General features: G+C 34.1%; 1 protein-coding gene across 3 annotated transcripts in view; it reads right to left on the bottom strand.

The window, feature by feature from the left end:
* The window catches only part of LOC110460848 (5'-AMP-activated protein kinase subunit gamma-1-like), a 331224-nt gene that overhangs the window by 221062 nt on the left and 82528 nt on the right, over positions 1-27634 (bottom strand). Inside the window, exon 1 of one of the 3 annotated variants that reach the window (XM_021514031.1) lies at positions 12274-12903. The exons of the other annotated variants lie outside the window; for them this stretch is intronic. The gene's annotated coding sequence lies outside the window, so the exon portion shown is untranslated. Of the gene's footprint in view, positions 1-12273; positions 12904-27634 lie in introns of those variants that run through there. 3 annotated transcript variants of the gene reach the window in all.

The raw sequence follows: 27634 nt of genomic DNA, 5'->3' as shown, positions 1-27634 counted from the left end.
TCACTGACCTCTTCAAACAGTGATTGTTTGACCTCAGCCACTGCAGCTTATTAAAATAAAGAATCAGATTTCACGTCCGAGAATAAAACATTGTGGAGATAATTTATTATACTCCACGCTAAAAACACCTAGACAATACATCTTTTATGTTTATATAGGTACTCCCTGTCTAGCTATGCCTGTGAGCTTCATCAATTATTAATTTGTACCTTACACAAATATACAGGATAAGGAGAATCAGGTAATTGTGTGAAGATGGAGCATACAAACTACCTTCATTAAAGATTTATTTCAATAGCTGTGAAGCCCTACCAACTTCCTAATGTCGGAAACATCTCAATTCTCCAGTTCCCCGCCATTTTCCAGTTAAAGGTCAGATGTCTGTTCCGCAGTGCCAACATCAAAGATTCATTACAATTACAATAAAGAACCTAAAGATGCTAAACATCATGTCAAGTGTTTATAATTATATGTCAGAAATACGGGGCAAGAAACACATTTACTCTAAGGCAGCCTCTCACCATTTTCCAATAAGATGTAGCGATCACGAAATTCCCTTCCAAGGATGTCCTAGTCAGTAAAATAGGAGACTTACCCCAGATATATAACTATATGAGAATCTGAGTATCAGAATATCCTAGATATGAACCTGCACCAATCCTGAAACCCTTAAACACCAAAAACCTCCCAGTATCTGCAACCAATCCTTCGAAATTCCGAAATAATATTTGATATTAAGAATCATGCAGATCTACATTGCCATCACACTCCTGCAGGTGGGGGGATCAGGAAAAGAATACACCTGCTGTTACCCACTGCATGTGTCGTAGGAGGCGATTAATGTCGGAACCCGCTGCAGAATTGGGGATTTGCTTTGGTGTTCTCTATTTGGGGACACAAAAGCGACCATAATAAATTTACTTCGCCCATTGCAATATTTGGGATCTTTATCTTTCTTTTTACTTCTAACTGCCTTTGATTAACTAACGCTGTGCTTGGCAACACCTCACTTTTGGCTTGAATGTTGAGCGTTTGCCCAAGTCAGGAAGGCAATGGGTTCTGTCCCAAGGCCGGGACATATTTAAGTCCTTAAAAATGATAGTTGTTATTCCCTGCTTAACGTTCAGCATTTAGGGGAATGGCAACAACTGGTTCACCCATTGTCAGTATAATGTGATCGGGCAGAATGCTGTGGTGGGTGCCTGCGGCATGGCATTTCAGTGAGATAGCACTATAAATTTGGCATCAGATCCAGGCTATGACAAGGAGGCAAGCACACCAACATACCCTATCTCCTACATACACACATGGAGGCATGTCCATAAACGACCTTAGCTGTTAATAGGACGTTGAACAAAATTAAACCAAACCAAACCAAACATTGCCATTAACAAATGAAATTATATCTTATTCCATGTGGACCTATTTCAGATAGAAGATACAGAAGGTAACATACAACCTTAGATGAAATTTGAACATTTATTGATTTTTATGCCTAGAATCCATTGTAATTTAGTCCCAATTATGAAGGTAATATCGATTGGGCTGGACATAACGCCTACTTGTGTCGTTAGGGAAGCCGTCAAATGTCAGGATTTCCACCACCAGATGTACATATCAAACATACAGAGGATCTTCTATGCCTCGGAATGAATCCTATAGTCACAGTTATATTGTAATTGACCATCATCTTTGGATCTATCTACCAAGGACAAAAGGAAGTTCTATAGAACCTATTATGTAGACAACTGCCAATTATCACTAGGTTATCAACAAAATGGTCCAGAATCGTTAGGAATTGACACAATAATGAAAACCTGTTTATAACATAGGAGGACAAAATAGGAGTGAAAACATAACCACAGTTTTTGAGTATCCATGAAATATCAAGATCCAAATTCCACAGTGACAAAATATTTAGAACAATTTTAAACTGATAGTGGTAAATGTTTAGAACCATACACGCTATGTACTGACAAAATGTTGAGAACCACAATCAGGTACCAGCAATGTTAATGACCATACAGCTATATGCTGGCCAATGTTAAGAACCATACAGCTATATGCTTACCAATGTTAAGAACCATACAGCTATATGCTGGCCAATGTTAAGAACCATAGTGAAGCACTGAACATATGTTACGAACCACAATCGGGATCAATCCATGACAAGATCCAATTTACTGGTCAATGTTAAAAACCATAGCTATGTAGTGACCAAATGCTATAAGAACCAAAATCAAGTGCTTGTCAATTCTAAGAACCCTAGTTTTGTACTAACCAAATGATAAGAACAATAGTTATGTACTTACAAATGCTAAGAACCATAGTTATTTCAATGATGTTATTTACAAGCAGAATGTTAGGAATCAATAAGTCTATCAAAAATCATAACTAAATTTTATCTACAAACAAAATGTTAGGAATCTTAAGTCTATAAAAAATCATAACTAAATTTTAATCAAATTTGAAAATGTACAATTAAATGTATATAACCTAAAACATAAATAGTTTTGTGTCAAAGTCCTGGTGACTTAACATAAGTCTGGTAACTGTAGTATCACATAACCTAGGCAGCAGTGCAAGAATTGTATATTAAAGGTTTGTGATGAAATAGTCAAGTTTTCTGCTGACCTTCATAAGGAAAGGAGCATTAGACGATAAGTCCAGAAATTATAGTATGGTATATTGCTGACCTGAAATCATTCCTCATATCTATCAACTCACAACTCATAACTCACAAAGCTATAGATTTCTGGGGATCAAAAAAAAAACTGATTAAGCTCCAACATAGAGATAAAAACAGCACAAAGTACTACACGATGGACAACATCCATTACACAGTTAATGATACATGAAAATCCACCCAGGTATCCATTAAAATCGAATGCATTAGGTTTTAGTTTTTTCAAAACTGAATAATTAGAGTCGGGAGTTTTCACTCCAATAAACAGTGTGGCACTCACAAACAACAAAAAACCTGTTAAATTTCCACAAAATCAATATCTCAATCAACAAAAATCGACACATATATATATTGCATGGTAACAAAACCTTTAAAGTGTGTCATTTACATACATGTTATAGACAGACTCACGTTAAAACACCTCTAATCAATAAGCCATTTGTATCTAATTTTCCAGTCAAAACATTTTCAAAAACGGGTTTAAATTGGTCTTTCTAACAAACAATGGAATATCCATGGAACACTTGATTTCAGGTTTCAGATGTACATCTGTTAGAAATTTGATTCTAGTATTATAAACATGTTGTACAATCAAAATTTAGTCAATTATATAAATGAGATAATCTACCCATAAAAATATTCCAATTCCAAACTTAATGGAATGAAATTTAAGTCTAATAGCAGCATCATCATTCAGTAAATGTATGCAGACCACTGCTAATGTTAAACACTCAATAGACTTGTACAAGTTAAATAAAATCACAGTTTTTCGAAATGACTAGCTTACAATTATTTTTTCATTAAAACCAATAATTGAAAAATTTCCAAACTTAAATCTGATGAAACGCAAATTACAATTATATGACTTGAAAACCTTTAAGATGGCAATGTTGCTTCAGGCAGCAACATAAAAACACCTAACAGATGTAAGGATGAAATGAAGTATCCAACTGTTATCTCTGCACAGAACCACCACTTATGTAGGAAACATATCAATTTAAACACACTTTTCAGTAAATCATCAACTTGTATGAATCATTCTCACAAGACTGCTTTTTCCCCTATAAATCGTGTCTTCCTGATTCTTCACAGCTAGCTATTTGTATGCACTTCCACAGAAACAATAAACCTGTTGTTTAAAGCTGTCAAAAACTCACTCGAACAGATCTGTAACCATCCATAAAGAAGAAGACTCGTACATATTTTAGGAAATGTTCAAGTCCACCACAAAGAATCTACGTTTCCACGTTTGGCTGAGGAAACCATCATTAAGATTAATGTTGGGAGATGTTCTATACCGGCCCACTCACAGGTGAGACAATCGTTTGTCTCAGCACACAGGCGCTAATAGCTTCGGACACTAATGCACGTGGGGAGTATGCATATAGACCACAAGAATTAACCTTTTGGCAGGAAAAACAGCGGAGAAAAAGGAAGAATTCTTACCCAACAGCAGGTTGCCAATTGCTAAAAGCCACAACACGGAATATTTTAGAAGGAACAGAAAAGTAAATTGACCTCGATGAACAAAAAAGCTTCACTTTTTTTATCCGAATATAATTTGATGTATTGTCTTTCACAAACAATGGTGGAAATCTATAAATCTCTCAACAGTCAACACTATAAGAATTCTTTATTTCTAGTAGCTGATAGTGATTCTTCAAATCAATGGTATATTTCACAGTTGATTATTTAACAAAATTTCCACAGACTGACTTCCTGAAACAATTACAACACAGAAACAAATTTTTCAATAGAAAGATAGCTTCACCAAATTTTTAAATCCCACACAGAAGATCGAGTCACAGTGCATTGCCTATAACACCATACTGCAAACTTTAAAAAAAAAAAGTTTCTCATATTTATTCTTGAAGAAATAAGTATAATTATCACATTTTCAATGTCTTTTTACATGTGTATCTATAGCAAGTTATTGGTGTCCTCTGATCCAAATATAATCCCTGCCCTACGGAAATCTTAACAGCTGTTCTAATACCCGATAGGTAAACATGTGATAGCTCCAGGTAACTTACTGTGGAGATGGCCTGAGTGCGCTGGGGATATCCACCTATACCATAGGAGGTGTATTTGTTATATGATACGACCATCGCTCAAGGCGGTAGATAATATCATACACCTCGACCAGAGTAACACATGTTACAGCCTGTTATCCAGACAAGATTCCGACAAGACATTATGTAATCAAACTTGAAAACATCAATAGAAATACAACGTAATATTGATATATATCTCGAGTTTTTATATTTTTTTTTATTTTCTATGATAAATTAAATTAAATTGCATTCATGATGGCTGTCTGGTGTAGTTTAGACAACACCAAAACCTGGCTTGTGACCTCAATCTTTGACTAGAACTGTAAGTTCACAGGTAACTAATAATACATACTTGTTGAATTTCACTACACTGATATTTTGTAGTTTTCCAAATTAGAATTATTTCATGGAATTAAAGCTTGCACAACAATGCGAGGTAAAAAAGTATTACTCTCACAACGGTACTTTTTATTTGGGTTATGGGATTTATTTTACAAGTGTTTAATAATAATAATAATAATTGGAGGTTCTTCAATATACCGCTTTATCACATCCTAGTTCGTAGGTTGTCTCAAAGCGGTTCACAAATTATTATCCTTGGTTATAGGGCCTTTGCAACCAGTCAATACATTTCTCAACTCCCTGGGGAGCATACATTTTTCTGTCATCAAAATGACATAAAAAAAACTACACTGAATTGTTGTTTTTTCTCCATTATTTGGCAGTAAATTGGTAAAAAGTCCTTTTCTCTCATTCAAATCTGCATGCACAACAGAACTCAACTTATTAGCATAAATGTATTATCAAAGCAGAGACCATTTAGGCAGCCATCTGGAATCTGGAATCCTGAAAGTCAGCCATTTGATCTGACTGAAGTATATCCCTTACATATCACTTGTACAAATTTCGTACAAAGTCATCTGAAAAGAACTTCAGTTACAACTGCAATTTCTCAGAGGCCTGATGGTGGTCAGCTTGAATCCCAAAATTAAAAATCAACCATTTAAAAAAAGTTTCAAAGTTCAGGAGAATTTGTCCAGATAGGGCTTGAAATGTGCAGATACGGCAAAACAAAAATGAAAATGAAAAATAATTTTAGGTGCTCAACCGCATAATATACCAAAAATGCATATAAAGTTTTGCTGAAATTGGCTTAGTAGTTAGGGAGGATTTGTAGACGTTTTCCCACTGCCAGACAAGTGTGATATAAGCAATGCATAACTATTTTGGAGCACCTTGCTTGTGACCTCAGGCTGTAAGGAAGCTTGGTGTTCCGTCTCTATATAAAAATCTGTAGAGTCTGGAATTTTTCAGTTATTCAGTGCAATGAGGTTTCCCTGTACTGGTTAGTGATGATATTAGTGATTATTATAAACTATTTTTAATGCTTGATTACTTAATTGATATAAACCATGTTACAGTTAAATCCAGAATAATCTGTATTCAAGTTACAAAATCCTCTAAGAGTATGCTGGGCTTTCAAGCCTGAAATGCAATTATATTTCCTAATTTCATTCACAACAGACATGTTGGACTTTCTTGTATGAAATGTTCTTATGAACATGCGTAACTCAGGGACAACTTGAATTTCAGTCTGGGAGAACCATCCATAAAACTGTATTCAACCGGCTATGTTTACCTACGTAAATATCAGAGTGATATATTATCATATTGCTGGATTTAAATGAAATTACAGCAGGTTGACTCTCTCCCTAGCAGTTAAATGATAGTAAAGCCATAAACTAAGATCAATTTCTACAACCTTACACTTCAGATTATTTACAATTCAAGGTCATAAGACTGAATGACAAATTTTAAAGTTCAACATATAGGCAACGAAAAATACCCCCTCCCCTGATTTTGACCTTTAAATTTAATATTTCAAACTATTGAATTTGCTATAGCTACACAGTTGTATAGTCCTGTATTATAAGATCTAATGATTTCATCTGAAAGAAAAAACTGAAACTATGCCATTTTTGATATAATGAGTACACAGAATCTCCCCCATAGAAATTTCAGAAGATTGACAAGCCATGCTACAGCTGTTTGTTAAATTCTATCATAATTAGTTTGTAGGCTAAACTGAAATTCTCTTCTTGAACCTAAATTACAAAAGGGCTTAATACAGAGCAGTAATTCTGACCTTGTAATGCATGCTCAATACAGTCAAACATCTGTTAAGATTCAAGATGAAATGGGTAGTCCTAGTAAAGGGTAATGCAAATAAAATAATTATCTTTCAATTTGCCTAAAATCAGATTTTTTCAATAGAAGTATGTTTATAAATGATCACATATTGCTAGCTAAATAGGAACTGAGTTTCTTATGTAATCTTCTGGTAGCATTTGACATATTCTGTTGAAACATCATTAAAATGTTTAAACTTTCTAAAAATGGAATAAAGCTTCTTAAGATGCAGACCACTTCACAATTATTACTTGACCAACAAAAGCATGGGGAAGGATAAAGATTGCCCAATAAATAAGTAACAGACCATTCAGTAGGTCTTTGATAGATGCAAACAACAGGTATTTTACTCAATGTGTTGACTCTACATACTATTGAGAAAAGGCTTATCCTTCTATGGCGCCAGGCAGATCTGGAACTAATCTGTAAAAATCTTACTCATCATTTAATATACCTCATACTGGGTTCAACCGAAATTGGTAACAAATGCATTTAGTTTAAATATGTTCTCATCACTAAAAAAAATAATCCTATTAATATATCACTGGTCAGTACTGTATTACAGAGGTACCAGTCTAACCACTTATTGAACACAATTCTTTTGATATCTGAAATTATTTGGTAAACTTTCCTTACAAATAAGCTATCAGTTGTGTAAGTAATTTCCTTTAGTGTCTATTGTAGCAAATTTCTCTAGCTAACACCCAATTAGTCTACCATTGATTTATCTTCATCTATAAGATAATCATAAAAGAGCTAGAAATTGTAATGAGTTTTCTACATCCTGATCTACAGTTTGTATATTGCTTCATGATCTTTAACCCATTCACCCCTAAAGTCACATTTGAGCTTTACCAAATCAATGACTGGGCAAGTCCAGTTCAGATAAATGTATCAATCTTTTATCATGAACTTTACCTCGGCAGATGAATTTAATCATGGTACCTGGCATTCTGACAATTACAAGCTGAAACTAATTTTATGATTTTTAGAAAAATAAATTTGCAGTGATAGAGACACTGTCTATTTGTTTGATATATCTGGATACAGACATATTGTTTATCATAGGTGCCATTATCAATTCTGTTTTATAATTGCTGTGCTCTGTGTTCTCAGAACTCCGGACCACAAATGTGGCTCTGAATCAATGTTATTTCCTCGCCTGTACCTTGTAGATTGTTCCAGTCTGCTGGCTGTATAAGGAGGAATCTGCATTTCCCAACACGCTGTGGACTGAAATTCTACGTTTCTCAATCAAACCTCATGGTTAATGTTGCTTGCAAGTCTTCCCAGAATGAATCTGTTGGCTAGCTTCAGTAACTTTCAGAATTGTTTTCACCATCGTGACTCAACAAAGCCATTACACATGAGAATTCTGCTTTGCTAGAAAATTTTACTCCATTATCTTGTGAAATATGTTCATTAAAGTACTTTTCAGGCATATTTTGATTTTACCATGCTGTTTCCATATATAGAAATGGAAGTTAACATTTATAGGTCTTCACAAAATGGTTTAAAGCCTCTATCATTATCTCAGAAATATTGTGTTGTGTAAGCATTAATTTTGCACACTCGGACAACTCCATGCTAGTACTAATTTCTTATACTGAGATGTCTCAACAGATTTTCTATTCCAATGACTTCTTTTTAGTACAATTTTTCTTCACTGAGACAATCCCCTGTAAGTACAATTTTTCTTCACTGAGACAATCCCCTGTAAGTACAATTTTTCTTCACACAAACAACCCCCTGTTAGTACAATTTTTCTTCACACAGACAACCCCCTATTAGTACAATTTTTCCACATTGAAAAAAAACTTTTTTAGTACAAATTCTCTACTTTGAGACAATCCTTTGTTACTACAAATTTTCTACATTGAGACAAATATCCTGTACAATTAGTACAAATTTTCTTCATTGAGACAACCCCCTATTAGTACAAATTTTCTTTATTGAGACAACCCCTATTAGTACATATTTTCTACATTGAGACAATCCCTATTAGTACATATTTTCTACATTGAGACAACTCCCTATTAGTACAAATTTTCTATATTGAGATAACCCCCTATTAGTACAAATTTTCTATATTGAGACAACCCCCTGTTAGTATAATTTTTCTATATTGAGACAACCCCTTGTAAGCTCAAATGTTCTACATTAACGAATCGAGACAACCCCTCAATTAGTACAATTGTCTTTTACTGAGACAACTTTGATGTCATATACAATTTTCATCCCCCATAAAATACTCATACTGATGAATATTTTCTGCATGAATTAACCCCCCACCCCTTCCCCTAAACAGTATGTTATATTTGTCCTTTAACAGCAGAGTTGCCAGCACCTTGAGTATATAAAACACATCAATCAAGGTATAGATATAATAGTTATAGAAAGTCTGGTTGTGTTTATTGAGTACCTTGGTTTTATCTAGGCCAATGACATACAGAATCGTCTTCAAACCCTAGCAATATGACAACCAGTACTTCTCAATGGTTAATATACCAGTTTGATAGGTAAGATTGGTTATTGATAGCTATATTGTGATATCTCTAGCCTATCAGATATTTTACAAAGTTAAAACGGCATTTCCTTACAAATGGTTAACGTAATTATGGCCATTTAAAGTCTCCAGACCCTAACAAACAAACATCAAATCTGTTACCGTAAACTCACAAAAGGTGTCAACTGTTTATACAAACTTAAGCCTTCATTCAAAGTAGACAATTAAACCTCACTGTTTAAAATTATAATAGACATTTAATAGAAAAGCTAACTGTTCATAAACCTTTGCCATTTTGTTTACATACATTACAGCTAACATTGAAGCAGAACAAAATCACAATGATAATATGTATGCACGCGGTCTGAAAATTTGTCGTTAAGATGAAACTCGGTCACACCAAATCACCCTGGGTCTCCTTTCTCCAAAGTCCCCAATTCACATGAATAAACCTCCCTGAACAGTTTGAAAAGGAACAAAATCCCCTTACCAGACATACAGGTGGTATTTAAATATTGTAGGTATAAAATCTAGCCTGCAATGTGCATGTTATTATGTAACAAACACTCGCAATCGATCCAAAAGTAATTCGTGACAAAACAAAACACATAAAGATATCTCAATCCCTCCAGTGTCCTTATCAGTTTTACAGTTGAACAGTTTTACAATAAAATTATTTCATCGATCACTTTTATAAAATCTATTGTAACCAATTTGTTATTTTGAAGAAGGTGAATATCGTTTTCACTAAATGCTGTTTAAAGTCTTTTTATATATCAATTGCTTGCTTTTGAAGGATACTGAATGAACGTTCAGAATGTCATACTGTCATCTCGGTTTTGGTTTGTTTGGGGTTAGCTAGGAATCCTAACAACAGGAAAGATCTCACAAAGTCAGCAATTTTGGGATTTAAAATAGGTTTGGAATAGTGTATAATCAACCCAACTGGTTCAGCATATGCAGTACTCATTCACCCCTGAAATTTCATAATGAACTACTCCAGCCTTTGAATTGGAAGAGTTCAAATGTGTCTTCAGGGGTAAATGAGTTAAAGAGAAAAAGTTTAGTTAAAATTAAGCTGAAGATTTATACATATTTTTCTGAATATTTTAGATCTAATTCTTTCACCCCTATGTAACTTTAGTAGTCTCTACCATGCATTGATTCGGATGAGTTCATTATGGTCTACAGTGGTGAAAGGGTTAAGAGTAGTTTCCTTCTTTTGACATTAGTATCACTGATCTGCACTGAATGGACGAAATGGCCATATGGTGCATTTAAACCAACACATTTACTTTATTTGGCTTTAGACATAAATTAGTCAATTTAAGAACAGGTGCTTCCTTACTTTCTAGTTCTAGTCACTAGCTAATATTGTGGATGAAAAAGATAGCAGTTATGATGATCGCTAGATTGAACAATTCCATCAGTTTACTGTTGACTGAAAACAATCATTGATGGCTGAGCAACATAGCAACAGACTTTGGACAAATATGACGGATGGAAAATACACAAACAGAACTTGGATCAAAATAACTGTGATCATAAGTGTTTATGGTCAAACAATGCACCACCGTAATACATCTTTATCACAATTCACAGGTTGATGACGGCCAAGTGGACCAAATATATCTATAGAATTTTGTTATAGCAACACAATATACCAATAGAGGATGATTGAAATTGACGGCTTAATTGATAACTGAAAAATGTTTAGTTTACATTTTGGTTGGAAAATTTGACATATTGGTATTAAAACTTGGTTCAGAACAGTTTACCAAATTACACTTTGCTTGACAAGAAGAGACAGTACCTAGCATACAATCCTGTGGAATATGTAACAAGATCCGAAGGTGACACTTAAATTACCAAAACAAAACAGTTGGTAGAAGATAGAAGAAAACAAAGAGGCCCAAACTGTTGCATATATGCAGCAGAACATTTTCCCCACCGCCCCTCTAAGCAGAAGACAGAAACCCCAAATTCTGCTGGGGGCCTTATATAAGTTTACTTATACAACCATGCAGTGGTATAAAGCAGGCCAAATCATGTACTTTGTACCAGAACCCATACAGGTTTCGGGAGGAGTACTTCAGCAATGACAATAAATCTCTATTTATATCAATAGGGACTGTGACTTTAAAGCATGCACATCAAAACAAAAGCTCAATCCAAATACTAGACACTTCTCAATTGCTTGGTGAAGACTACAATCATAAATGAGCTTTAAAAAGCTACGATAAAACAAATCCTTTTAAAGTAACAGTGACCTTGGAAAGTGCTCAAAACCCAAACTTGTTGAAAATATTCCAAGTAACTGCATGACACTTTCACCGGGTCTGGTGAAAGACATCAATGAGATTTTTAGATATTAATATACTAAAACAACAACTCTGAATTTCCAAATAGTTTAAAGACAATTTTGAAGTTCAATTAGACTTTGAAACAAAAAGAGCTTAGGAAATTAATCATCCCAAAAATGCATCGATCATAAGTACTGATACATGTGACACTGGAGTAATATGTCCCACGGTGGTGAGGCCAGAAATTAGATCAATACAACACACATACCTCAACACAACTCCGAGCTTATAACAAGTGATATGTGCCATCATGTGGGTCAATATCTAATCAAATATTTACCTTGCAAAAACACTAACTCATATTCCCCTATTTGAAAAAAGCTAAAACATACCACATCAGTAATGAAATTCTAAAACCTGCTCTTTGAATTCAATCAGATTATATATATTACCCATATATTTTCAACAATTATAACATTTCAATCTTTCTATCAGCTCAAAAAATATTTTTTAAAGATATACTCAAATACATACCTGGCAATATTTTCAAATTCATATGAAATTATCTGATACCTTCAATCTCAGTAGAATTTTAAAAAATCCATGATTCATGTCACCATGTTGTGAATCAAATCTCTGAATCCATATACTTTGATATTGGTGAGTTAATTCCCTGTGAAGCTGTGTTTTTTCCTCGGATTATCTAAAACCTTAACATATCACATCTCTGTAGACACGGAGCTATTAAAATACACAGCTTATAATTCAAATATAGGTCGTTTTCTCCTTATCATTCACAAATAGGTTATGTTGATACCTCAGGTTACCAGTTGCTGTTAATTTGTATCTCCTGTCATCCCGTATAGGTAACCCTGAGCAGGTTTTTTCTGTATATTATATTTCACACTGATCCTTTGTCAAACGAACGTTTTGCTTCGAAAAAGATCCGACCGAATTATGACGTAATCCACCACATAAATATTTAATCTCGACAGAAGAAGAACTGCATGTCCTTCACCACACAATATTGCGTCGGCGTTATTCCGCAGTGTGCCAAATGCATTACTGAGAGAGTTTCAACTAACTGCACAGAGTAAAACAAATAACATGGTATTGAAAGAAGAACTATCTCAATGGTCTCCACACATTAACTAGATCCTCTTATATCAGCCCTTGAGCGACTACAAGGATTACTCGAAATTCATCGCAGACGATCACTGGCTTTCAAGTGTACAATTACGATTGATTACATACATAAAATACATGGTCCAAATTTATGTGTATATATATTACGGTAGCTATAGGCTTTTCTTCATGTCATACCCTCTGCTCAACGTTCGTAATCAGCTACCCATTGAAGCAAAGCTATAGTCTATTGTAGGTTGTGTATTGAACGGTCATTCGTCCAGATTAAAAAACAATTTTCCAGCAGGCGTCAAATCAACTTAATTGTTATTATATGTATTGGGGGCTCACACACAAGCAAATATATAATGTGTTTAGCTTAAAGCACACCATTTTGAAAAACTTTAAAAAGAAAATATCAACAATACATTTTGTCGACAAAGCGCTTTGGCCCTTTAATGTAAACAATACACAGTATTTACTTAGGTACCCACAGCGGGACTGAGTAGAAACAATTGCATAGTTGTAGTCACGGTTGTAGTTTAAGGGTCATAGTATACCTATAGTTACTTTGGTCAAGACACCGTTTACTGGGTACAATTAAAACAACATAGATCGTTCATGTTTTATGTAATTTAATTATGGCAGGTGTTTTTTTGGCCATGTAACATGTGCAGAAATCAAACGTGGTTACAATAACGTCTATGTAAGTTAACCCATTTTGTGATTAGCATCCCAATAACAAAGAATGCTACAGATCTATTTGGCGAATTAAATATCATAATGTTCATGACAGGAAAAAAACATAAGGGAGATAACTCAACTCAATTCAGTTTTAATGTGTAAGGTAGCATACAACCTTAATAAACTTGATCAGCAGTTCTAAAGAAAAATGCCTAAACATTCAGGGGTGTTCAAGGTTTTGGTTAATATATACACACAATTATAGCTCTATATGGCTTTACCCTAATGGTTTACAAAAGAATCCTTCAACAAATAGTCTTAAATTCTCCACAGCCTGAATTTTACAAAACCAAAGTACAAGGTTAGGGACTCAATTCAGGGTTTTAATTGGCTGATATTACAAAAATACACGTAAAGAAAATATGGTCTATTGATAATTGTGTTCCATAACTTTCCAATTACATATAACTTAACCATCTGCTTACAATAGATTTTAAACAGGTTTGTAAATGACTTCTAGAGTTTCAATACTTAAATTTTGAAATTGATAAAAATATTGAAATCTAGATGCCCTTATTTCAGGAAATTGATTTAAAAAGAATTTTGATTTAATTACTACATATTATTTGATATTTCCTGAGTATATTTTGAAATGACACCTTGGGGCAAATCTACAACATATATAATAATTCTGTCATAAATGTTCTGCTCTAGTGAGGGTTAATAACATTTTAATACTTTAATGTAAATAAAAAAAAATGACAAAATATCAATTTCCACTTCAGTAAAACCTTTTTATACTGAAACTATTTGCCGAGAGAAATTTTGGCATTATAAAGGGGTTTGACAATAAATTAAGAAAAATATAAAAAGAATTCTGAAAAAAAGGGATATTGAAACACATATGTTGGCAGTAAAATGGAAGAGGGGCAATTTATCAAGGTTTTTAATATGCCTCCTTAAAAAGTTATCTTTATTGAAACTCAATTCAAAAATAACATTTCAAGTAATAATTTTTGTTCCCAAACAAAGTCAAAATACCTTGTTTCACAGTTACTTAGGCAACATTTAGCCTATATCCTGTAATTAGCCCAACCCGTGTCAACTCATTCACCCCTGAAATTTCATAATGAACTATTCCAACCTTTGAATTAGAAGAGTTAAAATGTGTCACCAGGGGTGAATTAGTCTAACATCTTTTACAGTTTAGAGTTGATTAGATTAATTAGACTACATTTCATAGATTACTAATAACATACACTTTGTAGCATAATTGGTCAAAGTAGTACATTTTCTTATTGATATTATTCAGAAAGATTCTTCTACTCATAGACTTGTTATTTTCGGATATTTGATTGTTACCAAGGTGTACGACAGACAGACTTGTGAAAGGGAGATTTTTTTTCTAATAGTAATTGGGGCATTACAGGATGTCTTAGATAATAGATCAGGAAATATTTGGTCCCCATGACCCCCGGGGTCGTAAAAATAATCTGAAAGTGTTGAGCACTTCTCCATACATAAATCTACTATGTCTCACCAAGTTTCAAGTTCCTAATTACTTCGGAGATGTCGTTTAAAGGCATACCGTCAAATTTACCCCTTTTGACCCTGCTCATCTGTCCCCTGGGGGTCAGGGACTTTATTTGTACAATCTTGAATCCCCTTCCCCTAGGGATGATCCCTGTTAAATTTGGTTAAAATCTGCCAAATAGTCTAGAAAATCTAGGCGATATCATTTAAAGGCATACTGTCAAATTTACCCCTTTTGGCCCCACCCACCTGTCCCCTGGGGGATCAGGGAATTCATTTGTACAATCTGGAATCCCCTTCCCCTAAGGATGCTTCCCGCCAAATTTGGTTGAAATATGCCCAGTAGCTTCAAAAGAACTAGAACTTGCCCTAAAATTTTAACCTGTAGAACTTGCCCTAAAACTTGAACCAATTGCAAAAAACTTGTGCTTTGGACCAATAATGAGCAAATATGATTCAATTTGCTGCTTAGGAACCTCCAAGCGATTGCTATAACCATATTACAATGTAAAATGAATTGAAAGTCAAGTTAAACACCAAAACACAGCTTGCCCAAAAACTTTAACCAAGTGGGACGCCGTCGCCGACGGTACTGCTACTGCCCCCCTATTCTTCGAATAGACGAGCTTAAAAAAAATGCTAAACATATTGAAACTCTTTTTTGTTGGAGATACAAAATAGATTGCTGGAACACTACACTTTAAGTTGTTGAAGATACCGAGACCAGAATAATAATCACATAACTTCATAATAACAGTAAAGTCAATCTTATAATTGAAACAAGCAAAACATTATTGCTTTTCTGCTTTTTCTATATGTAGACATACTCCATTCTGAAGACATTAAATATCAGCCAGGGCAGATATCGTCTTTCCAATTTGATCATGAATCACACCGTACAAGTGGTTTCAATTACATCTCCCCATTCATAGCTTGAAAATATTTTTTGGTGCAAGATAAAAATTAAATATACAAGTTTCAATAATACCTCAGTTATTTTATACACTTGTATAAATAAGAGGTGTCCAGGTATCATTTTCCACAAAATTAGCTGACTCACTGTATTTTTCTATGGTACATTATTTTGTATTTTTTAAGAATGAATTTCCCAGCAGTGGATATGTAACCTACTTCAACTTATAAGTCTGAACACAGCAGCCTCCTACATGTTCACAAAAGCAGTAAGAATTGAGCAAGGATCTCCTACAGTAAATACCATATAACGGGTTATTTATGCAGACTTACATTTTTTTACAATTTTGACCCAAATTAGAAAATTAGGTTTACATGGATTATAATTTTGCCATCTAGACATGAGAAGGAACTACATTTCTTGCAGTGTTATAGCACAGAGATGGGTCACTCTGCATGTAAACATTGTGTCAAAGAGTCAAGTGAATACGCGTCATTACAGTATGTTGAGCAACAAGAAGTAAGTGGTTATTTTAAAGAAATTATCAAAATACTGTTATCTTTGTGAAACAATCTATTTTCAAACATCTTGTATCACTTGTGATAAAATTAATCATTACAACAACATACTCGCTATTTCACGACAAAATTATGGTTATGAAGTATATGTTTTTACGCCGGTCATATAATTCTGCAATCATATTTTCCTATCACGTTATTCGTATTGACTTGTGAAAGTCGCAAAAATATTAACCCCCATAAAAATATCCTGCTATAAGAGATACCGATGATTCCTTAAAAAATATCTGGCCTCGTTTTCTGTACATGATTTTGTTCTAGCGTAAAATTGAGCTTGAAATATGGGCAAATATTATACAAGGCAAACTAGCTTTATCAAAATCTTACAATTCCTTCAAAGCTACGATCCAGAAATGATCAGCCAATCAAACTGCAGCAGCCTCAGTTAATATGCACTTAATTTGGCTGAGCATGAGATTGGGACTTGGTTTGTCAGTAAATCAGGCCACATAGCTGTCAAACCTCCCTCACTAGGTGGGAGACTCCCTCATTTTGACAAAAATTTACCAATCTCCCTCGAAACTTCCTCAAATTTATTCACAATCTGATAATTCCTTAAAAAAAATATTTCCTGGATGCATTTTTTGTGATGACATATACTAAGAAGGTGATAAAAAAACCAGGTGAAATTTAGTTAAGTATATATGGTTTAGTTCAGACACTGGTTGAAAGGTCAGACGCATAAGATGTCTTTTGACTTTGGAAGTCAGATCTGTCCCGCTATGTGGACAAGGGTATCCTACAACCTTTATATATACATGTATATATGTCAGGTAAGACAAAGGTATTACACAGGTAATTAAATATCTTAGTACAAATAGGAAACAAACAACTGATATACCTTGCGGTACACATACAATCTGAAGATGTCGATGATTTGCTGGATTCCATTGTCAGTGTTCTGAGTCTAATTATGGGAACTTTACAACGCCGATACTATTTAAGGAATTATTAACAATGCATTTAATTATATACAACTATTATTTTAATCATTCTTACATTCAATAAGGCCTTTTGTTAAAAGACATTGCACATGCCAGATATATTTTAGATTTATTTATTTTTGGCAGACGAAATACAAGAGCCATATATAGTTTTGTATGTCTAGAGTTCAACTATTGTTCAATAAAAAAGGTACATTTGTTTTGTTCTATTTTGGTTTGCTAATCTTTTTAAGAGAGGCAAGTTTACTGGCAAGGCTAGCTATACCTAGCTGTGACACCTATTGTGTATCACCCACCTTTATGATCCTTCAGGAGTAAACAACATTGGTATAAAAAGAGGTGTGTAAATCAGGTATAATACAGGTGGAACTCAAATCTAAACTGAAGCAGCCTTTATACACACAGATATAAATTGAAATATACACTAAATTATAATCTGATGCAAATTCAGGTGTAATTTCAGATATACATTCAGGTGTAAATTCAGGTATATACTCAAATTTGAGTTTTCAGTTTTACTCCTATATATATAGTTCTGTCCATTCAGCTATGGATTTCAGAATAATTCCAGGTATACCCTCGGATCTCTAATAATTTAATTCCTGTGTAAATTACAGAAGTTTACACTATAGATGTGACAATGATACAGATTTTACAAAGACTGAAATGGACTTCTTATAGGAATATTAACTACACATATTAAAAGTCGGTTTCAATTACAACAAATGAGTTAACAAAATATGCCTGATAGATGTTTGTCTCGAAGAATCCGGTTCCCAAGTAATTTCTTAGTACTCACCAGCATTATTTATAATATCTGCACAGATATGTAAGAGTTAACTCCCCTTGCATAATATCTTCTCTGTTTCCAACAGAATCATTAATATATAGCAGATCTGGTGTTCAAAATGCTGTCAGCTTATAATGAAAACTTAACTGATATTTTCAATTTCAAATAATATATCATGACTTTCGAAAATGATAATAAAACATGAATGTGTCAGGATTTGAAATGAATGTATGAAAACGTATGACAAGAAACACTTGTATAATATTTCAGATGGTTAATATGATACATTTCAAAATTTTTAGCTCATGACATGCTTCAAACAATTTGGCCAAGCTTAATAAAGTCAAATTACAGCATAGAAAACAGTAAGGAATACATACAGTGATTAAATGATAAATGTGAATTTGAAAATGAATGTGTCAGCAAGATATTGGATTAATCTTAGTTTTTTTCTTCTTGATATTTTGATAACAATGGCTGTCGATAAAAAGATAAAGGAGTTACAGCGTAAGAATTGCCTAAATCAGAATTATTTAAAATGTCACCAGTCGAGAGGTGATTCTGAACCTGTACATAAACATTAAATGTGCAAATCTGCATTGAATTGTAGCCGCATTATGTAACAATTTGAAATACTGATATATAGCTTACTTACAGGTAAAATCTCGGACAGAAGCACAATTGTCACGCAATTTACCCATAGGTTTTTGTAACAATTTCCTGCAGTTCCACATAAGAAAAGGGGTCCAATCAGGGGTTTTATTCCAGGTTTCCACTGTTTGGGCTGGTCTATCCCTACACTACCTTGTACTTTTTATCGTTACTGTAAATCCTGATGTGTTTACAAATATTTATTTTCGCAATCATTTTTCGAACCAATTAATTAATAGAAGTTGAATTCACAAAATGAACAATAATAGGTTATTTCTATTATAAATGTAAAGAAGCGTTCTCAGGATTTTTTTTAATAGGCTATTTATATTAGCTACTCTCCATGTGAAATTACACAAAAATAATATGGCACAAACTCTATTTTAAAAATCTATCTTAATACTTTCGAGTTTTGGAGAAAATCTGAGCAAGAGGTGATTCAGTACATAACAATCTCTGCCATCCTAAATAAATGATTGAGTAAAATACACAGGTACACTAGCACCCTCTCAAAAAGATGATTGAATAACTCCTAAAAAGGTAGTTGAACAACAAAATAAATGGCAATCGCCTAAGTAACTGATAATTTGTTACGGGGTGGGGTTGGAAATGGGATTTGAAGAAAACAATACTGACACTGGTAAGTAACACTGATACAGAAAATAATGTAGGGAATTCAGAATAATTTCCTATTAATGCAGAAACTTTTTTTCTATTACTTAACCCATTCACATCTAAAGACGCATTTGAGCTCTTCCAATTCAAAGGTTGGAATAGTTCATTACGAAATTTCAGGGGTGAATGAGTTCACTAATATATCTCCTACTGATACTTATGTATAATTCTCAAGTCTAATGTCAATAACTTTAGAGAGTAACACTTTCATGAAAAGTGAAAGAATTAAAAAAATTTCAACACAAGACACTTATAGCTACTGCTGACAGAGTATAGCCTCCCTTGAGGATAATTTCTAGCTTGTTTTAAATTAAATGGGTCCGACGTCGCAGAATACTTATGAAATTAAACCTGAGACACTGTTGTCCCTCCTGTGGCTATAGATTACATCTGTGTCAAGACCTGGGTCTTGGTGAGAAAGTGGGTGACATAAAGTTGGCGGGTGAAATTCGATTTAGACCTATTTGTTGCGACACTTGACGTAGATAAGGTACGTTGCTACCCCGAAAGTGTTAGATAAATACGTCTAAGGTCAAAGTAAAGCAGCTTTATATCTTTTGTAATTCAATGAAGTTCGTTTTTGGAATAAAAAGTAAAAAGGACCACAAGATCGATGTGCGCTCACCTTGCTACCTTTTGTCGGGGAAATACAACGAACAGAAGGTAAAAAGTAGCAGATCACTTGGAAACACTATGGTGACGTTAAGGGAGGGGGGGGGGGGGTTCCAAAGTGGTCCCTCCTTTGATTCTAATTTTCTTTTGGTGAGGTGTAGACCTAAACCTTATCACAACAAAAACACTCATTAAAATTCAAATGAGTACTTGGTTCGTTTTTCGGAGAAGCATAAAACTGAAGTTCTCATAAAACTGAATTTTTGCATACATACTTGAAATAACACCATTTCTTCATACTATGAAAATGTTTGGTATACAAGAATAGTAAGAATGAAAAATCCTGTAATTTACATTTCAGTTTTCACAAAATGTTCGATTATCCACACATTCTCGATGATAAATATATTATTTCAGCATCAGATGAAAGAAATTGTTTTCTCACAAGTATAATGATGGAAAAAAAATATGACTTTTTCCAAAAAGTACATTCAGGCTGACATTCCATTTTTCGACCCCCATGCTGTAATTAGGTTAATTAATCATCCAAGTAATTAGTAGAGTGATTCAAAGTAATAACATCAGATGCCTTTATAAGGGATTGAAAAAAGTAATATAGCAGCATAAATCTGGTAGCACTTCTGAAACGAAAGTAATGAGGCAGCATGCTCCTATGTAAATTTAACATAGCTGGAAATGGTCCCTTTATGGTACAGCAGCTGTAAATTTGTGAAGGAGACATAACTCTGTCAGACTTGCACAAGTTCTTCCTTCTGTCAGGGTATGGTTAAGTTAACCGGTGACCTTGTATGAAACATCAGGATAATACACAAACTAAATAAATCATCAGGATAATACACAAACTAGATAAATACTAAGTCCCTGTTTAAGGTCGAATGAGTGTATTGATAAACGGAAATAGGAAGTACATCCCTAGTTGAAGATTCTAATGAGTCTAGAGTCGAGTTGTGATGAATATTGTACGTTTATTATTGTCAGAACAGTGTGTTCTGTCAATATTAAAGTATTTCAAAGCAATCCAAGCATTCATGAATTGTTTTTTATCAATGAGTCACATGTGTCCATTTTTCTGAGTTTCAGGAAACCGGCTACCTACCGGCTACCGGCTACTACTGTGAAGTTTTTCAAGAAAGATAACTCCTATATGCAATTACTATGTGTATATGGTTTTATTATAAAATGTCAATTTTTAATCACCATTTATTAAATTGAGATACATTGATGCAATTCTAATCTATGGCAGTATCATTTTTATTGACATTATTTTGCCAAAAATTGTGTCTTTCAAATTTTTTTCAAAATTCGCTCCTTTTTACATAAATTTCCATTTGAAATCCTTAAAATTCTGACAACCTATATTTTTTTTGTGGCAGAAAATTTTCTTTACTTCAAAGCAATATAACCACAAAGTTTGAAGAAATTCTACTGAGAAATGGTGTCACAAACCTATTACCTTAAGCTTGTGTTGATGTAGGTACATACAAGGTTAACAATACATGCCACACACTACATTGTACTACCTTAAAGGTCCAATAAGATATATAATCATCCCCCTCCTATGACGCAACACCAGTATCCACTGCAATACCAGAGTACTCTGGTTCTAGACTCGGTCGAGTATCGTAGATCTCCCAATCCCTGATCATTAACTAAAGCTCGTAAAGAAGGAGTGTCAATCTCAATTCATTCTGTCATACTAAAACTTTTAAAAGTCAGCAACATAACTTTTCTTTATTGAAATAAAACATTTCAAACCCTGATTGATGAAATAGGTTTTCTTTATAATTACTTCCAGATTTTCCAACCCTATCAGGTGTCTCCAGAAGTCCCAAGAGTTTTGAAACGCTGACATCAATTGGTCTCAAAATAATGACAATTTTGTTCAACAAACTGCTTGTCTCCTAAGTGTGAATTTGTAATTTAAATTCTGATCATCTGTATAGCTTTGTTAAGGGCTTCTGTCCCATGTTATAAAAGAAACACAAATACACTTCACCATCAATTAATAATTCGGTGTTGTTCAAATCCAATCAATTAGTTTTGCAAACAGATATTAAACTTTTAGTTCGATGTGTTTCTGTAGATTTTGAGACTATTTCCTGTTTGTTGTACAATTATTTTATTAAATGTCCCGTTTGAAATACACTCATCCCCCAGTACAATCATACACTATCATTTACTGTATTTATTCTATTAAATGTCCCTTCTGAAATACACTCATTCTCCAGTACAATCATACACACCATCATATACGGTATTTATTCTATTAAATGTCCCGTCTGAAATACACTCATTCCACAGTACAATCATACACCATCATTTACTGTATTTATTCTATTAAATGCCCCGTCTGAAATACCCTCATTCCACAGTACAATCATACACAATCATTTACTGTATTTATTCTACTAAATGTCCCGTCTGAAATACCCTTATTACCCAGTTCCATCATACTCTATCATTTACTGTATTTATTCTATTAAATGCCCCGTCTGAAATACCCTCATTCCACAGTACAATCATACCCCATCATTTACTGTATTTATTCTATTAAATGCCCCGTCTGAAATACCCTCATTCCACAGTACAATCATACCCCATCATTTACTGTATTTATTCTATTAAATGTCCCATCTGAAATACACTCATCCCCCAGTACAATCATACACTATTATTTACTGTATTTATTCTATTAAATGTCAAGTCTGAAATACACTCATTCTCCAGTAAAATCATACACAATCATTTACCATATTTATTCTATTAAATGTCCAGCCTGAAATACACTCATTCTCCAGTACAATAATACACCATCATTTACCATATTTATTCTATTAAACGTCCCGTCTGAAATACACTCATCCCCCAGTACAATCATACACTATCATTTACTGTATTTATTCTACTAAATGTCCCGTCTGAAATACCCTCATTCCACAGTACAATCATACCCCATCATTTACCATATTTATTCTATTAAATGTCCCATCTGAAATACACTCATCCCCCAGTACAATCATACACTATTATTTACTGTATTTATTCTATTAAATGCCCCGTCTGAAATACCCTCATTCCACAGTACAATCATACCCCATCATTTACTGTATTTATTCTATTAAATGCCCCGTCTGAAATACCCTCATTCCACAGTACAATCATACCCCATCATTTACTGTATTTATTCTAATAAATGTCCCGTCTGAAATACCCTCATCCCCCAGTACAATCATACACTATTATTTACTGTATTTATTCTATTAAATGTCAAGTCTGAAATACACTCATTCTCCAGTAAAATCATACACAATCATTTACCATATTTATTCTATTAAATGTCCCGGCTGAAATACACTCATTCCCCAGTTCCATCACCCACTATCATTTACTGTATTTATTCTACTAAATGTCCCGTCTGAAATACCCTCATTCCACAGTACAATCATACCCCATCATTTACTGTATTTATTCTATTAAATGTCCCGTCTGAAATACACTCATTCCCCAGTTCCATCACACACTATCATTTACTGTATTTATTCTATTAAATGCCCCTGATAAAATATACCCCTTCCCAACTTTCCACTTTTTTAAAAACATTATGTAACAAATTATTCCATTAATACTTTAGGGACAATAAATCAAAATGTCATTGTGCATTAGCACAATACCTATCAGAAAATTAAGGATAAAAACGGCATATTGATGTCAATATACATTATGACTCACATGACAAAAAAATATCAAATAATGGACATCAATGACAATAATATGGCGAGAAATAACCTTTGGAAAACATTCCAATAAACATTAAATAAGCAGATTTTTTAGAAATTGGGGCGAGGTCCTTTCAGCAATTTTTTTTTTTTTAATTGAACAAAATTGACCAGGCTTGTGAATCACGGATACAACCATCATACCGTAACCCCTTAAATAGTAGACAGTAATATAGCGGCTATGAAATCTTGTGATTGTGATAACCCGGGCATGGGTAAAACACTACTACAGTTGTCTTACAGTCGAGGTCTACGGTAACCACTGTGATGAAGTATTTATTATATTCAAATTCAAACATGAAGATTAAACATGAACGAGCACTACTTTATTATGGTGATCACTGAAGTGTCAATGCACCCCAGACACACTAGTGTGGTAGACATATATAAATCAATGGTCTTGATGCATCAAATTTAAATTTTGGATAGCACGTACATGCCATCATTTGATGGCTTGCTCTCCTCAGCTCCGGCCAGCTTAGAAGTGACTATCAATCCTGAGTTGTGGAGTGGGTAATGACACAAGCATATTGATATATCAAGTTCCGTTACAGCGCAAGATATCATTATACCAAAGACAGACAAAATGGCTAAATCTCGGCCTCACATATGTCAGCATTTGAATAAGACATCGATCAGTGGAGGTTCTAGACAACATAAATATTTATTACAATTTTGGCAATGTATCATTTGGACAGCGATTAACACACAATGTATATCTGGAAAAAAATGGCAGGCCAACCTCAAAGGTCACAACATCAATACTTCAACACAAAATTGTATATCTTACCTCTTATACTGCTCGCCTTTAACATTTCAACATTTTACAAAAGTACAAGTTACCCAACACCAATCTGGAATCTCGTCCATCGTAAACGATTTAAAAAGTTTATAATATTGTTCTTTAGATCTGCATGTTGTTGAGTCTATATATGTAATATTTCTGCATGTAGTTCATGAGAAATCCAGAATAGACCATCAGAATTGATGGTAAATCTGCTAATGATCAAGAGTACCCGAGTAATTAATATTTATGATATAGCTAGAACCAATGCAATGGTCTACAACTTTCAGACCTCGTGGTGGGATATTTTTTGCCTTAAAGATTTGTTTTGTTTGCACTTTTTGTAGAAACACACTCTAATGATGACAATAACATTAAAGAGATCTTGCGTCTGATAGAAATCAGCAAAACGAATCATTTATTTAATTACATTTGAAGAGTGTGTAAATAAAACTTTGTGATGATAAAACCTTCTTTAAAAAGCAATGGAATCTCGAATAAGCGATTAAATCATTGGGACTGACAGGGAATGTAATTAATGCGGGAGCATGGGGGGGGGGGCATAAGCAGGGATATGGGGGCAGCAAGGTAAGGGCAAGATGGCGGCAGAGGGATGGGGGACGTCCTGAAGGGGTAGACTGTAGGGGCAGGGGAAGGGCTAGTCCTAATTATACGTTTTACGACTTTTTTCATATCGGTCTGTCGTCGATTAACGTCAGAACTCCGGCCCTCTATAATATGCGGGAAATATGCGACCCGCGCCCGGAGCGCACTTCAAACTGATATTTTAGAAACAAATCGTCACTTTCACACGCATGTCGCACATGGATCGAAAGATATATTCTTTATGCACAAGATGTACATACATACATGCCTCAAACAACCAATACAATCACTAAAGACATATTTTTTCAAACTTACTCTGTTTTACTCTAGTTTTATTATAACCCCGCCTTCTAATGCCACGTGATTAAAATCTCGCCGGCCTACGTCATAACGTTGGGAAATACCTTCGGTATCGCGAGATCTCGTCAAGTCATGTGACATTACCCATGGCCTAATTTCCATTAAAAACATTGGTTGGTATAGAAAACGTTGGAAAATACTTTTCGTAATGATCTTTTAAACATGTTATTGATACCACCGAGTGCATAAAGAATAGATCTTTCGATCCATGTGCGACATGTGTGTGAAAGTCACGATTTGATTCTAAAATATCAGTTTGAAGTGTGCTCCGGGCGCGGGTCGCATATTTCCCGCATTTTATAGAGGGCTGGAGTTCTGACGTTAATCGACGACAGACCGATATGAAAAAAGTCGATAAAACGTCAGAATAATTCGGACTAGGGAAGGGCAGGATGGTTGAGGGAGAGGGGGTAGTCGTGAAGTGGGCAAATAAGGGGGACAGGGGAAGGGCATGTTGGGAGAGGGCAGAAAGAGTGGAGTTGCATGGGCAAGGGAGTAAGGAGTAAAGGGAAGGGACAAGGATAAAGTCTACTATATCTATTGTTGTGAAGAAATATAAAGTATGATGATCCAATTCTGGAAATTAAGTCACCTTATGAAGAACTGCCCAGTCACCAGGCCAGACGACCAACCAGAAACCTCGTAAGAATGAAGCAACACTTACCTGAAAAGACAAAACAAGAAAACATACATCAGCCAGTTAAAAGTTATGGAATGTTATATTTACTACATTAAAGATTTTAGTAACATATTTAAACTTAATGCATATAGTTAAGTTAAAATAGGCTGAAGACAAAAGACCTAGGTTCACTACAATCATCAATATTTGTTAAATTAATTTTCTATATCATGTGAAACAAAAGGCCCTCTGGGTCTGCAAACAATTCCTTGTCCCTTTTCTTTAACCTATTGACAAATTCTATTTCAGTTTATGTTGAGTTGCACAAACAGTGCCTTGAATTCAAGATTTTATTGAACATTTATGTCTGAACTGAAATCTTCCTTTTATTCATTTTAGACAGGAAATATTTTTAGAAATATTACGTTATATTTCTACCTCTGTATTCAAAAGTTGTAAAAAGAATTTCAATTTGTGTCTTTTTTCAAAGCATGAATATCTACATATCTATACATTTGAGGGTTTCTGTTACGCAGTTTTTCCCCTAAAAAGAGTCCTAATCAAAACTGCTAAAGGCTTTGATTAACAAAAGAATTGCATTCATTTCATGGTTTTAAGACAACGTAAAAAACTGCTAAAGGCTTTGGTTAACAAAAGAATTGCATTCATTTAATGGTTTTAAGATAAAAATAAATGTTTTGATAGGATCAGTAATAATTTTATAAAACGACAAAGCATTTTCCCCATTTCTAAAACCTGCAACTCTTCAATCCAAACAAGAATTACGCGTAATTATATGTGTCGCCTGTCCCGCTTTGTCAATATAATAAGCATTTGACATAGTACATAAGGAAATGTACCTAAACGCAAAATCATAACATTGATTTTTTTTAAAGTCCAGAAATTTCTGGTTTTTATCCGAAAAAGTGCAGAAATCCATGAAATGTTTTTAGAGTAGCAGGCACTCATGATACATGTATGATTGAGGTTTGGTTGGTCTAGCTCTAATACTTTGTCAAAAAGAGCCTAATATGCAAGAGCTAAACGCAAAACCTTAACGTTGAGTTTTTTTCTAAGTCCAGAAATTTGTGGTATGCAAGAGCTAAACGCAAAACCTTAACGTTGAGTTTTTTTCTAAGTCCAGAAATTTGAGGTTTTTAGCAAAAAAAATACAGAAATCGTTGAAATGCTAGTAAAGAGTGTAATGCATTTAGATATATAAAT

The sequence above is a fragment of the Mizuhopecten yessoensis genome, unplaced genomic scaffold (genome assembly GCF_002113885.1).
Source record: "Mizuhopecten yessoensis strain PY_sf001 unplaced genomic scaffold, ASM211388v2 scaffold10489, whole genome shotgun sequence".
Classification (NCBI taxonomy): Eukaryota; Metazoa; Mollusca; class Bivalvia; order Pectinida; family Pectinidae; genus Mizuhopecten; species Mizuhopecten yessoensis.
The sequence above is the reverse complement of the archived record's forward strand: the minus strand, read 5'-3'. Positions and strand labels throughout refer to the sequence as shown.